The sequence below is a fragment of the Ascaphus truei genome, chromosome 2, assembly GCF_040206685.1.
Source record: "Ascaphus truei isolate aAscTru1 chromosome 2, aAscTru1.hap1, whole genome shotgun sequence".
Lineage (NCBI taxonomy): Eukaryota > Metazoa > Chordata > Amphibia > Anura > Ascaphidae > Ascaphus > Ascaphus truei.
The window spans coordinates 323,706,885-323,713,534 of NC_134484.1; the positions used below are offsets into that span (position 1 = coordinate 323,706,885).

Genomic DNA, 6,650 nt, shown 5'->3' on the forward strand with positions numbered 1-6,650 from the left:
GGAGTTGGAGGGTCCCAGAATATTTCTTAAAGCAGGGGTGCGCAAATCGAGGGGCGCGACATTTTCTTGGGAGGAGGGGCTCGGCGCTTACAGTGGCCCCTCGCTCTTCCCCACAGCATTTAAATTAAATGCCGGAGATCGCGCGCAAGGCCTCTGTAAGTTCCCTTTCCTTGTCTCCGGCGGCTTCTGGCGACAGCAACGTGGCATCACATAATGTGGCATTGCCATAGCAACGTGATATCACATGACGTCGTTACATCAGAACGTCGGAGACAAGGTGGGGAGGGTGGAGAGGGTAGCATAGGAAAAAGGTTGCGCAACCCTGTCTTAAAGCATTGTCTTGCATACAGATCAGAGGCCAAGAATGGATATGGATATCCGATGTGAAGCCGGAAATAAGAGAGAAAAGACCGTTTCGGGGGAAGAAGGTGAGTGATGAAATAGCCGTCACTGTGTAACTCTTCCAATTACCTGCAACTTCATGCAGAGAAATAGCAACGCTTGTTTTTAACGTGCTAAGCGCCAAGGGGGAATTCAACTGCTGAGAGGTTAAGGGAGTTACTCACCAAACTCAGCGACATTTCTGTGTCTCTGTGATAACTCCCCCAGGACATGGCTGAAAACCAGAGGTAACTCAATGTATTTTTGATAAATAGAAACATGACCTTCAGGGGAGAGGTATATAATGGGTACTGGGCCTGGTGAGGTGGGTATAACGGTTACTGGGCCTGGTGAGGTGGGTATAACGGGTACTTGGCCTGGGGAGGGGCGTATAACAGGGTACTGGGCCTTGGGAGGGTTGTATAACTGGGTACTGGGTACTGGGCCTGGGGAGGTGGGTATAACGGGTATTTGCCCTGTGGAGGGCGGTATAACGTGGTATTGGGGATGGGGTATAAGTGGCACAGGAGCTCTTGCGATACAGAGTATCACTGTCCCTGGTTACAAACACTTCATGTCTCCTGCAGGTCAGGACACGCACGAAGGTGGTGCCCTTTGTGCCACCAGACGACGATGCGGGCTACGAGGCGGACGACGAGGCATACGACAAAGCGGGCATCAAGTGGAACAATGAGGTGGGCTACAAGGCGGCCGATGAGGCAGACGTGGTGTACGATGACCAAGGAGCATACGACAGGTGTGGCCGGATCTGCTGTTTCACCTTTTTTAGGCGGAGGAGAAGACCCCAGGAGCAGGTAGGAGAATACGAGAGGTGCGGACAGATCTGCTGCTTCACCTTTTTTAGGCGGAGAAGAAGCCGGGAGCAGGTAGCAGAGGAGCCAGGGCGTAGATACAGGGGTATTCTAGGGGCCCTGAGAAGTTGGTTTGATCGCAGGAGAGGCAGATAAGATCAGGAAGGCTGTGGGAGGGGCAGGTACTAGACGGAGATAGGGATATTGGGCGTGAGAGGGTGAGAGAGAACAAGGAGCAGGGCCGGAGCACGGGTTTCATGCGCCCTAGGCGAAACTTAAAATTTGTGCCCCAGTTGTATAAAAAATAATAAGATAAATAAAATAATAAAATAAACAGTGGCGTAGCTATCGGGGCTGCAGGGGGTGCGACTGCACCCCAGCGCGACGCAAAATAAAAATAAAAGGGCGCCAAAATACTGGATAAAAAAAAGAATAATAATTTTAAAAAAAAGATAAATAAATTAGAAATAAGAAAAAAAATAATGATTATTAATGCGCCCCTAGGACCTTTGCGCGCTAGGCGACTGCCTAATGGCCGGCCGGCCCTGCAAGGTATGCGGGAGGAAAAGGGGTGAATGGGATAGATATGCAGGGGGATGGGGGAGTAGGTGAGTTATACACAGGGGCACAAGGGCCCCATCACCCGCATCTCTATATACTGAGTGTGCCCCTGTGTGTAACAACGCTGATCTGTACTGCTCCATCTGATCTCACTGCGCAGTGATCCAGGGACCATCCGATCGCCATTTAATGGGGTCAGGAAGGAATTTTTTTCCCCCATTGCACAGCAGGGGTTATGTTTCGCCTTCCTCTGGATCACAGCAACAAACTGCCCTTTGTGCATGAATTATCAGTGAGATCTTTATACATCCTGCATTGGTCTTCACTCCTTTGCTGCCGGAGGGGCCTGCAGTGCATTGCTCTGCGTGTTACTATATCGCTCTGCAATGTGCTGCAGGCCCCTACCAGCAAAGAGATTAATTATTTAAATAAAATACTCTCTTTAATCCAACCTATGTGTAGTGTCTTTTCTATCCGTTGTATCTATTGCTAATAGCTCAGTGATTCTTCCCCAGGTCGCTGCACTAGTGTCACACTGCCAAGCCGGGTGTGAGGGAGATTTATAGGGTCACATATACTGTACACTTCTGCCAAAACACGAGTGCAAACAGGAAGCCCCTCTGATCTCATATCTTTTATTACACAAAACGGTATCTAAAAAGGTAAAAAGAACATACATGGGATTCTGCTACAAATATCTCTCTAATTACAAACCAATTAGCAAATCATTCAGATTAGAGTCGAGCGAAAAGAAAGGGTTAAGTATCTCATGTATAGTATATGCAGTGCAGGATGTTCTGCGCATTACATGCAGGGGACAACGTTTAGGGGATATAAGTAATGCTGATCTCAGTGCTGACCGGCTGACCTGCTCTTCTGGCTGACCTTCTGATCTGCTCTACTGGCTGACCGGCTGACCTGCTCTTCTGGCTGACCGGCTGATCTGCTCTACTGGCTGACCGGCTGACCTCCTCTACCGGCTGACCGGCTTCCCTTCTTTCAGCTAAATGACCTGAATTGTGGCCCCTGTATCTCCCAATTAAACGTTTTATTGGCATATTCTTGTTTGACTCGTTCTATACAGACATTTTCTATATATTCATTGTGGGATTTGATAACATCTGTAAGATCTCTCAGAATATCACATTCTGTACGTTTGTGTTGAAGATTTTTCCATTCTCAATTTACTTAATATTAGTTTTATTGTATTTATATCAAGCCCAAAATACCTTTATACAGAATGCTGTTCCCTTTATCCCACAAATGCTGCTTCATTAAAGCCCATGGGTGGCACTTTATGCATTCTCAAACTTTTAGACAACATCCCTAATTTCCAAAAGTGGGATAAAATCTGTGCATATTTAAATGGTTAATTTTTCCATTTTTCCATTGTGACAAAATATCAATTTTCTCACTCAGACTACAAAATCCCTCCCCAAAAATATCCGTTTCACATAAAAGTGTGTGCGCTTCTCCTTCCGTCTAACTGGCACGTCGTCCTTACGGGCGCCACTCCTTGCAACTCCACGCTGCCCTCCAGTGGTAAAAGAAATAAGATACATTTACTATACTCGTCTGGCAGCTGCTCCCGTATAAGGTGGGTAACTCTGTATTAGGGGTCTTGGTAGAGTATATTTTATACTTATGTCGGATAGATGAGGAATTAATATTCCTAACGGGTTATTGTGAGAGGCCTTAGATCTTATCCTATATGCACGCAGCCCTCGCCTCTCTGACCTTGAAAACATACTTCAATCTGATTTTTTGAGACTTGAAACTGGATTTCCCAAAATAAACTGATTTTAAACACTGACAAGACTGTAACAATGGTATTTGGGAACAGAGCTAAATTGCTAAAGCTGCCAATGACAGAGCTTCAGATAAAAAACAGCTCTAATACCATCCTAGCCCCTGTTACTACAGCGATTCAGTAAGCCCAGAGAAGCTGGCGATTAGAGCAAAAATAACCGGAAATTTGCCGGAAAATAAATAAATAAATAAAATCGGCAGACGCGCGTTGATAAGCCACTTTTCGGCACTGATCGCCAGTTTTTCAAACACGCTCAATTCTATAAGCCCTGATCAGGTTATTGCGGCTGATCGCCACTTTAAAATTGCTGTTTCTTCTCCAAATTGTCCCGCCACAAAAGTTGGCAAGAAGGTGGGGTGAAGCTGCGATGAAAATAAAATACGTGTGTCCCGGAGCTGATATCCATTAATATCAGCACCAGAGACCCCCGGCATGAACCTGATGCATAAAAAATGCATTTACAGGCAACTTCATTACCGCCAAGGGAGGGGAAAAAAAGAAGGGAAAAAACACACAAAAAGGATAATCTTCCCAATAGGTAAGTGCAGAGTCCATGGATGGTGCAAGATCAAATATGCCTGTAGAAAGACAAAAAATTACCTTCTATTAAGGAAGCATTTTAAATTCTGTTGCTCATTAAGACCCATACAGTTGCTGGTATTTAAAGCATGTATCCAGAATGCTTCACGTCTCAATAAGAAAGTCTCCCTATCTGGAGTGCCTTGTCTAGGTGCTACTGTCTCAATACCCATGATGTGTAAAGAGGCAACATTATGATTGTGTTCCACACAGTGTTGCACAAGAATAGAGGGATCCGTACCTTTTCGAATTACACTTTATGTTCAATGAACCTTGTTTTTAACATTCTTATGGTCTTACCCACATAAAGAAGACCACATCGACACTTTATTATGTACACTACATATTCAGATCTACATGTGATTCTATTTTTGATTTTTATGATCCTCCCGCTTTGGGGGTGACTGAATTGACTACCGGTAGTCAGACTGTTACAGACCGAGCAGCTCATGCATCTAAAGTTACCCGGACTGCCACACTCCAGAAAATGAGGAGTTCTGTAGTTACCCTCATTATCTGCATGTATCAGGCTATCCGCCAGATTCCTCCCTCTTTTGAATGCCACCATTGGTGGTACACAGCAACTTTCAGATAATATATCATCATTTTGCAGAATATGCCAGTGTTTAAGAATGATAGATTTAATAAAACCACCAGCTTGACTGTGTGTAGTGGTAAATACAAGCCTGTCCTGGTTTTTATTTTTGGTAGCACTTACCTCTTTATCTAGTGCCCGGTCTAACACAGCAGGAGGATATACGCAGGAAGATATCCCCTAGCCAGGAATCTACTACGTAGTTCCCCAATAGCTGGTTCAATATGATTCTTCCTGCTCGTGATTTTGCAGACCCGGACTTTCTGTGAAAAAGGTAATGCATCAATAAGAGAAGGAGGATGATGGCTATCTGCCCTTAAAATGGCATTTCTGTCTGTATCCTTTCTAAAAAGATCAGTATGTAACTCCCCATTAGTCTGTGTAATGAGGACATCTAAAAAAGAGAGTTGCTGTGTACTCCATGTATTAGAGAGGCGGACCGGTGAATGGAGACCATTAAGATACTCAAAAAAAGATAACAGCTGATCCTCCGTACCTGTCCATATGAAAAACATCATCAATATATCAGTAATAGCTTTTAATATGCACAAAAAAGTCTGATTTGTAGATGTACTGCTCTTCGAAATGTGTCATGTATATGTTGGCGTAAGCAGGGGCCATATTACTGCCCATTGCTGTCCCCTTAATCTGCAGGAAGAAATCACTCTCAAATCTAAAATAATTTTTATAGAGAATGAAATGTAAAATGAGCATAATGTATTCAATTGGAACAGTATCACTATAATGGCGAATGAGGGCGGCCTTGATTATCTCAAGACCTTCAACATGGGGGATTATTGTATAAAGGCTAGACACATCTAAACTAACCAGAATATGATTAGTCCCATCACCAGGTGAGTTTTTTTAATTTGTCAAGGAAATCAAACGTGTCTTTGATGTATGACTTGGCTGTCTGTGCTATAGGTTGTAGAAATGTGTCTACAAATTTTGCAAGGGGTTGATTTAATGAATTAATAGCAGCTATAATAGGCCGCCCCGGGGGATTGTTTAAATTCTTGTGTATTTTGGGCAAGGTATAGAAAATAGGGCATTTAGGATGCAACATAGTTAGAAACTCAGATTCAGGCTCTGTTATCCACCAGTTATTAACCCCCATTTGGATAATTTCCTTAATTTCTCTCGCATAGTTAAATGTAGGGTCCATATCCAATTTAATGTAGCAGTTAATGTCACTCAGTTGTCTGATGGTTTCAGCCTTATAATCTGAGTAATTCTGCACTACTAGGGCACCCCCCTTGTCCGCACGCTTAATAATAATGTCATTGTTATTAGTCAACATTTTTAATGCTTCCTTTTCCTGAACAGACATATTGTATGTAGCCCTATGTTTGGTTTTTTTGTACCTTGCAATGTCCGCCTTAACCAGTCGTATATATGTGCTGACTGATTGATTTTTAAATGGCGGGACAAAAGTGGATTTGAGCTTGCACATTTTGGTACCTTGATAAGAAGCCGAATTATCTGTCCCTTGCTGGTCAGTGGCCAAATTAACTGTCCCTTGTTGTTCATAGGAGGATTACCTGTCCCTGGTTGGATATTGGAATGCACCGATTCTGTAGACCTGTTAGAAAAAAATGATTTAAGGTTTAATACACGTTCGAATTTAAATAGGTCAACCTCCAAATCAAAATCATTAAACAATGTAGTAGGTACATATGAGGGCCCCCTAGCTAAGACAGACATTTTACATTGATTAAGAGTGTAATCAGACAGATTAACAACCAAGGTGTCCATACTCATTTCTGCTCCGTTGTACATAGGGGATAGGGTGATCTTCCCTTTCCCCTGGCCCCCGCGTCTAATTTTCCTTTCTCCTTGTCCTTGGATTGGCCTAAAAAAGGGGCCGGACTTTGGCCTCTCTGACGTTCTGTTGAGGAATGGGCTTCAGAGT

General features: G+C 43.6%; 1 long non-coding RNA gene across 1 annotated transcript; it reads right to left on the reverse strand.

The window, feature by feature from the left end:
- Positions 1–2,501: 2,501 nt before the first annotated feature.
- LOC142488692 (uncharacterized) lies at positions 2,502–6,320 on the reverse strand. Its single transcript, XR_012799585.1, has 3 exons — positions 6,200–6,320; positions 4,862–5,001; positions 2,502–4,142 (listed from the first exon to the last, which is right to left on the reverse strand). It is a non-coding gene; the product is annotated as an uncharacterized LOC142488692 (long non-coding RNA).
- Positions 6,321–6,650: the final 330 nt, after the last annotated feature.